Raw genomic sequence first — 9,010 nt, 5'->3', positions numbered from 1 at the left:
CTATAATCCAAATTGGAGTTGAACACGACGCATAGCTCGTGCGCTGATTGGTGTAAGGTAACAAGGGTCTTTTCTATAGTTACTTCCGGGTCTGTGCGATTCGTCTTCCTTCCAGACGAAGTCTGAGCAGACTTGTGGATAACCCCAGAACGAGGTTACCTTGACACGAGAGTTGACAACGTGTTAGATCGACAACAACCTTCCTGCTTTTCGGATAGCAATATACACATTGGCCCATTTGGCTCATGTCGCGGAGCTGCACGCCGTCCTTATAAGCCGATTCGATACCATGCCAAGCATCCCTCCGCTTCAAGCATATACAAGTATACAATGACGCGAAATAAATATAGTCATCTATCTGTGTCACGGACGTGTTAAACACGTCAACTTACACGTGTGGGTTATTTGACAGAAACTTTCATCCGCTGATAAGTTAATTGATGCGTGACACACGGGCTACGAATAAATCAGCCCTATGGCATGGGCTGGACCAGGTCGATTATGTACTGGGTATGGGGATGGTGGGATGACACGGTGACCGACCGATGCTCCTTCAGGCTGCTTCCCGTCAGGTCACCCGGTCACCAGCCCATTCATGCAGACGCTAGTAGCCAGCGAATTGATGGGAACAATGCATCAATTCCGTTAATTGCAAACCCATAGTCAACCAGATGCTGGGATACAATATGTATACGGCCTGTAGGCCCACCTGCGCTAGACGATGTTATAAAAACGGCTATATATATATATATTCACATGTATATTATACATGTGAACGGTAACTCACTGATTTGTTGAACGAAAGTTAGATCTTTCATGTCTTATATTTCTTGTATAAATATACGTATAAACGGTATGCTGTTGCCAGGAAACCGAATGTTTATACAATATCCCTGGATGATAGGATTAACAAATCTGCTTCTGTGATAATTCGTGTATTGGCATTAAGACATATATGTGTCGTGTAACAGGACTGTGTATGGTTTCATCTAGTTTGTAGCCTGAAGAAATATACGTGTTCCAACGTATTACCCGCACACATGTAGCTGGCATGATTTACATAAAACCCCTAAGATTTATACAAAACCCCTAAGATTTATACAATATCGATTAGCTTTAATAACAATTATATACAAAGATGGTTTGACTTAAGCAACGCCGGAACGTATATTGCTGACAGAAATCTGTTAAATTTTAAGTCTTTATATGAAGTTTTAACGGCAATTATAAACAAAATCAATAAGCCCAATAAGAGACTTCATTACCAGCTGATAAATCGGCAAATGGCTGTTTTAGGTAAAAAAAAACACGAAGTTGAGTTCAGTGGTTGCATAGATTTGCTATAATGCTGCGCGAAAGACGCAGCCAGTATCCATGGCAAGGTTTACACCAGAATCCATAAAACTTGGAAATATAAGTTCATGAAAGGAGACAACATATAAAGCCCCCAGAGCTTGTGACGAAGGCGGTTGTTCTGGTGTCTAAGTTGTGAAGTCGCTGTAAATTAAAAAAAAAAAGAAAAAAAAAGAGAGAATAAGAATAAATAATAAACAAAAGAGATCTGCAAATCCTTTGTCTATTCTTTTGTGAACAGTGCTACTCTTATCGATGAATCTTTTCGCTTTCGAAGAATTCAGTTTTAGTACAGACCAATCGAAGCGTATTTATATCAACAGCGAAGGTTGTCGGTTTACTTTGGAAGTCTGAGACAAATTGTTGTGAGATTAATGATTTAATTATTTATTTGATTGGTGTTTCACGTCTTAGTATAAAGGATGTTTCAATTATGTCTTGAGAATTGTTTATATGGATGGTGGATACCGACAGTAGTAGGGAAGGGGAGGAGAGACACTGGCAAGGAAGGGCTGACCTCTTCCATCTCGTCAAGGAACGAGGCTACTGAACTGACCAATGCGTTGCCCAGTTGGCCTCGACAGTCTCAACTAAGACGTCGACACTCCTCTGAGAGCCTGGTAGTCTCGCAACAATCGCCCGCCAGAGAGTGGCATAATTGATGTGACATCACAGGGGACCCCGTCAGGATTGTCTTCATTAGTCCAGATGTAGAACATTCACTAATTAGTATGTCACCGCGTTATTGCCTGTTTCCAAGTCCAGACATGTTTTCCTGGCACGTTGACATGCAATGTGCCTGGATTGGGTGCATAGAAAATGGTTTCGGGATCCTACAATGGCAAAAGAATGGCTTTATATAAAGTATTATATGATCCAAAGCATGAAGGTATATGTGAAACAGAATAATTGTTAACTATTTCCTAAATGGTTGATTTTCATAAATAGTAACATGGTTTTGGTGTAAAGGTCAGAATGGGTTCGTAAGAGGTATTAAATGGTTTTGGTAAGAATATAAAGTGTTATTTAGTGTTAGTAAGATGTATCAAAATGGTTTTGGGAAGAAGTATCAGAATGGTTTTGGTAAGTGTTATCCAAACGGCATGGGTAAGTGTTATCCAAACGGCATTGGTAAGAGGTATCCAAATGGCATTGGTAAGTGGTGTCAAAATGGTTTTGGTAAGTGGTATCAAAATGGTTTTATTAAGAGGTAACAGTATGGTTTTGGTGCTATAGCAACACAGATTCGGTTAGTATCATTCGCAGATTTGGTCAGAGGTTCCTCATCACGAATTTGGTTAACTAGCGCCACATGCAGATTTGGTGAGAGGTTTCGCAATTCGGATTTCATAAGCTAACACCACATGCGGATTTGGTAAGAGGTTCCACAACACGGATTTGGTTAGCTAGCACCACGTTCAGACCTGGTAAGTGCTATAGCAACACGGATTTGGTTAGTATCATTCGCAGATTTGGTCAGAGGTTCCTCATCACGGATTTGGTTAACTAGCGCCACATGCAGATTTGGGGAGGTTTTTCGCAATTCGGATTTCATAAGCTAACACCACATGCGGATTTGGTAAGAGGTTCCGCAACACGGATTTGGTAAGCTAGCACCACAAGCACATTTTATAGCAGTAGAGCAACGCGGATTTGGTAAACTAGCACCACATTAAGATTTGGTAGCGGTATAGCAACATGGATTTGGTACGCTAGCATTACATGCAGCTTTAATGCGGCATGACATCATGAATTTGGTAAGCAGTAGGAACAAGGATTTGGTAAACATGTAGTATAGGGACACGGATTTGGTACTGAGGTATATAGCATCACGGACTTGGTAAGATATATATAGCAGCACAGATCTGGAGAAGGATTATATGTTACCTTTAACAGAATTTCGGTAACATCAAGACGACGTTATGTTATAGTCCCCTTGCAGCTTCATGGGAACCGCTATCTCAATGACCAAAGATATATACAGGCATGATACTGCTTGATTGCTTCTCTGTTTGCATGGAATTTTCAGTCACTTTCAGTAGTTATATAACGACAAAGTTTCCTTGTCGGGTCGGTCCAAGTTATAGAATGGTCAAAGTGTTACCTCACTAGAGCAGTATGTCGAATTCACCAGATTTGCCGAGTCACCCAGTTCGAACACTGAGAGCTGCAGATCTACCTACGCAGTACTTGGCCTGCCCCTGCTAAAATGCAGAGCGCTATCCCAGAAATGTAAGAAGTTTGATCGGGTGTGCCGAGTTTTCTGCTTATACGAGCTTGCGGATCATCAGAAATGTGACTAAAACAATGTTGACTGCTTGGCTGACTGTTGTTTAATATCATGCTAAAGAATGTTTCAATAATATGATGCCATCCAGTTTTATGGGCGGGTTTAACAATTTTTCAGTCATATCACGACGAAGGAGTCCTTAGCGTGCATGTAATGTGCCTCCTTTTTGCAGGACGGATTTCCATCGCTCTATTATCTAGTCCTGCTTTACTGAGACGACTTACCAAAGGCAAGTAATTCGCCCAAACTGAACCATTATACTCATAGGGATATATATATATATATATATATATATATATATATATATATATATATATATATATATATATATATATATATATATATATATATATATATATATACTATTTTTGAAATGCATTGAAATAATATATGCCTATTCTTTCTGAAAAGAGATGTTAGGTAAAGTTTAACATACGTGGTGACAAGAAAGGAAATCGCCGGAAAATATTTTAACACGATAGGCATAGAGATTACTCTTAACAGTTTTGGCGTTGGGTATAGCCTATGCTTTAAACGTCACCCTATTACTTCTCTTGCATTATTACATTTTATTACAAAATAAGAGTACTCTTTATATACATGCTTTCGAACAAAGCAACCTCATGTCACACAAAATATAAAATATGTTTTATATTGTAACGCTTGGGAATTGATTCGCAGATACACAATATAATAACCGGACGCATGCTCATTGGATAAACGCAGTATATATTAATAACGCAGGGCACAGGTGGAGGAGTGTAACCGCAGATTTGCTAAAAATGAATGGCTAGTTGCTTGATTTATTGCTCGTACTTGGCTTGTACTCATTAGAAAGATAAATGAGAATGTGACATTTAAATCTGCCAAACACATTCTGTATATCTCGTTTCATGCCATGCAGACTCACATGTTTTCCCGTATATAGTAGGCCCTCTACGCCCACTTATATTGTAGAGAAATGTTTCTACGTCTCTCAGAACTTTTCGTCGATATAATCTGAGATTGCTTGTTGGAGCTGTTACAATATCTGATATTTGAAAGGTAACCGAAAGGAACGTGCCAGGCGTAAAGTTAAGTATGTCCACCTTGCGGCGTCGCCATTGGTTAATATATAGGTGACGTTGTTGTTGATATGCGTAGTGAAGATCGCAGTACACAGAATCTGTGTCAGCTGACCAGACTAGACACATAGATCCAAAGAAGCAAAACACGTGACTCCTAATCCTGATCACATCAGGTTTGATCTAGAAAAACAACCTATAGTACACAAACCATATATTAGGTTAAGTGCTTAGAAAGACACTTACAGAAGTGTGTACTGTTATATTTACAAAGCCTTGTATTGGCTCGTTATTCGCTGAAAACTTTATCTGATATCATAGGCCTACTTCTGCAAACTTGAGTGGATATGGACCATCAGGTCGTTGAGTGTGATTATAGGCTGGTTAAAGAAAAACCTTGAGGGGACAATGTATATAAATAGGTACCTTTCCGTTTTTAAGGGAAATTAAAGAAGAAATGAAATAAAAAAAAAAGCGCTATAAATGGAATTTCTGAAAGGACACCTGTATTTTTTAGAATTATCTTTACAGAGTTTAACCCATTCCAATATATAATAGATATCTTTTTTGTGTTAACCATACCCGTCACAAGGTTTTCCTTGCATCAAAGCCGGTATTTTAAAAGTGAGAATAGTTCACTACCCAGATAAGTACACATATAACAGTACTCTTTTAGCTTCTGTAGTACTCAGAAAATATTATTGCAAAGGCGATAATAAAATTGTAAAAAATCTTTAAGACGTCACTGACATCTAAATTTATTAATGTAGTCCATCCCACTTTGGATACAAGCATGTGGCTAAAATTAAATATTATAAGCCTAGCAAAGCTAAATTTAGCTACATGTTCAATTCAGTGGCGTTGAGTTTTGATTTTTGACCAAGACCAGCCGAAAGTTTCTGCAGGACCTTATCACGCACAACAGGAGAGAAAGCCAGCAAGAGCTGGACTTCTACTCACAGCAACCGCATTGGTGAGAGACTCCTTAATCATTATTTCTTTCATTTTAAACTGCCTAGATGCACGCAGCTAATCAGAAATGTATATATTTCTGACAACAGTATACAAACCTACCTGAAATAATTGTTCACAAAATGCATTATTTGTTTTTTTTTGGTTATACGATATGAAATGTTCTGCTTGAAATCGGGAGTTTTGTTCACCATGGTATAAGTTACCAGTGTGACTGAACTCATGCAGCTGTATACAACTCCCAAACAGACTCGTCGCTATACTATATAGGTGTGACATATGGAAGTATACATAAGAAAACGCATCCGTTTGCTGTGCATACTCTTTGCTGCCTCGCGCTGGTTGTTCAGCGTTGAGAGGTTAGGGCAAGGAAACAGGACTGGTGGATCTGGTGTCAGTACAATATGACTGAGTGGGGGTTATGTCTGGTGTCTTCGGCATGATACTTCAGTTGGACTCGCTATGCCACAAGAAAAAATTGTTGAGTACGACGTACACCCAAAGCATCCTGTGACATTGTAGCTGGACGCAAAGCTTTGTTTCAGATGGCTGACAGATAGCTTAAGATTTAACATTTGTACATGTAAATGAGCAATGTTACTGTTCTTGTAATGCCTGAACGATTTAAATCTGCTTAAAATCTGCTAAAAGTCAAAAGAAAGAACACCTTAAGTTTTGTCACAGAGCTTCCATGCCCCTGTATTCAATGCGTGTATTTAGCAACCTATGTAGCATTCAGTAAATAGACATATACATAATGAGGCCTGTATTTCATTTATCTGTTTATTTTGATTTGTGTTTTTAGAATGTTTGACCTGTGCGACGGCGGCCAAAATTAGGGTGGGTGGACACAGGACAAAGATCGTGGGAAACCCAAGACCATCCCCATGTTGCTGGCGCGAATATTCCCACGTACGGCCGGAGAGGAAGCCAGCATGTGAATGAGAGCAAGCAACATAAAAGTACACACTATATAGTGGTACACCTAATTCAAGCAACTTATATTACACATCGGGACTGCCATGCACAGCGAGATGAAATTTTGGCTTTTCAAAATTTCAAACCTCGGAATGAAATAAACTCATGAGTACAGTACATACTCCAATCAGAGTATAGATCATACTTTTTTGCACACACATATCAGTTATCCAACATTATATAAGATGTTGGTCACCATCGTTTTGTGAAATATTCTTGTGTAGAGCGTAAAACACCAATCAGACAAATAAATAAATAAATTAGTATTATATAGGCCTATACACAAAACAGAAAGGAAATAACCAATTATCAGCCACCAATTAAAGAGTCATCAATAATACAGGGCCTACATTATATAATCTAAATAGAATCAGCATACAAAATAACAAATAGTACACGGACGTCTCTGCATGTGTTATTCATCTTTATTATCCGTATTTATGGTATATCGTGCGTACTCTAGTTTGGAATGTTATATATGGCCCTCACGGGTGAAGTGGCCTTACGTAAGTGTAACAAATACATTTATATTAATTTAACTGAAATGGGATGGGGCCAGTTTAACCAGTTTAAACCCATTGTTACATTCCGCACAATTAAATTAATTCAGCCGGCGGTCAGCGTACGTGTGTACATACACCCACGTCAGCTGCACACGTACTACGTATCTGGTTGTATCAGGCGTGTGTGTGTAGTTATTTACATGTCACGCTGACATTAATAGCTGAGGGCGAGTGTAATGGTGCCACGAGATCCGAGTCTATAGTGTTTACCCAACTTTACATAAGGAAGTCGACCAAGACAGCATTCACTACAGTAAACGATACAAGTAGTCCGCTTAGAGATATAGGTGTTATATATATTTATATCAGACGGAGTTTGGCCGGATATACCGTGTCCATTCAATCACACTTTATATACACCTGCATTTAATTGTATGAGACAAATTCCGCAAATTGCACACGCATGTTGTCTTCGTCTTACGGTTGGGACAACACGTCCGTTCAGTTAGTGTAATGATTGCGTATAAAGACTGTGTGTATACACCTCGACATCGTAAAGATGGCACTGCGCAGTAATACACTATGTCAGTATAGTAAACAAGAACAAGCTGACCCCAAATTTTTCTACGCAGTAAGAAAATAAGATCGATGTGGTTACACAGTTATTGGCAACTCAACTCCGTTGGTTTGTTGGTTGGTTGGTTGAAGTTATTGTCGTCTCCATTTAGCTGAATGAAGTGCGCCACAAAGCATTCCATTGGTTGGTGTAACAGTTAAATGATACGGTACTCAAAAAATACCTTCATTACAGATCGGACATGCTGGACAAAGCACAGAAAATTGCAACATTCAGTTCCACAAAATTTCTAAATGTTTATTGGTATATACATGTATATGGAAAAAAACTATAGTTTTAACCATGTGAGTATAGAATTTCAACATTAAACCCCAAAAGGAACTTTGAAGGTGTCACGGGTGAAGATGTATAGTTAATCCGTGACACTGCTGGTTTCAGATAATACATGCTGGTCTATACGCTCCACACACGTATTACAAGTGACAAATAACACAGGTCTATACGCGCATAAAGTTTCCGATAATACGTGCTGGTCTACACGCGAATAAAATTTCAGGTAATACACACTGGTCTATACCACACACGTGTTACAGGTAATCGATAACACAGGTCTATATGCCCCACACATGGGATACAAGTGATAAATAAAACAGGTCTATACGTCCATAAAGTTTCAGACAATACATGTTGGTCTATACGCCCATAAAGTTTCAGATAATACATTCTGGTCTATACGCTCCACACACGTGTTACAAGTGACGGATAACACAGATCCATAGGCCCCACACACATGTTATCAGAGACGGATAACACAGGTCTACAGGCCCCACACACGTGTTACCACAAATGGATAACACAGATCTATACGTCCATGAAGTTTCAGGTAATACATGCTGGTTTATGCGCCCCACACACGGCGTTACAAGAGACGGATAACACAGGTCTATATCACTAACAGGCCTGTGACATACATACAATTGGCAAATAAACAGGCCCCACACCCCTGTGACACAACTGACAGATAAAACACGCTTATGTACGCCTTACATACCTGTTACAAATGACTTATAACACAGGTCTATTCACACCATACACATGGGATACAAGCAGCTGATAACACAGGGTCTTTACACACGACACACACTTGATACAAGCGGCAGATATAACACAGGTGTATACGCCCCACACACATGGGACACAAATGACAGATAACACAGGTCTACACGCCCCACACGAATGGGACACAAGTGACCGATAACACAGGTCTAACGTA

The 9,010-nt window shown here is 39.3% G+C and overlaps 1 long non-coding RNA gene across 2 annotated transcripts; it reads right to left on the bottom strand.

Annotated features, from left to right (window-relative positions):
- Nucleotides 1-1,003: 1,003 nt before the first annotated feature.
- LOC135469168 (uncharacterized) lies at nt 1,004-4,687 on the bottom strand. 2 transcript variants are annotated; one of them, XR_010444294.1, is made up of 3 exons: nt 4,554-4,687; nt 1,871-2,186; nt 1,004-1,497 (listed from the first exon to the last, which is right to left on the bottom strand). It is a non-coding gene; the product is annotated as an uncharacterized LOC135469168 (long non-coding RNA). The 2 variants fall into 2 exon arrangements; XR_010444293.1 differs by lacking the exon at nt 4,554-4,687 and adding an exon at nt 3,241-3,525.
- Nucleotides 4,688-9,010: the final 4,323 nt, after the last annotated feature.

Source organism: Liolophura sinensis, chromosome 6, assembly GCF_032854445.1.
Source record: "Liolophura sinensis isolate JHLJ2023 chromosome 6, CUHK_Ljap_v2, whole genome shotgun sequence".
Classification (NCBI taxonomy): domain Eukaryota; kingdom Metazoa; phylum Mollusca; class Polyplacophora; order Chitonida; family Chitonidae; genus Liolophura; species Liolophura sinensis.
Note: the sequence above shows the minus strand (reverse complement) of the source record. Positions and strands in the feature narration are given on the sequence as shown.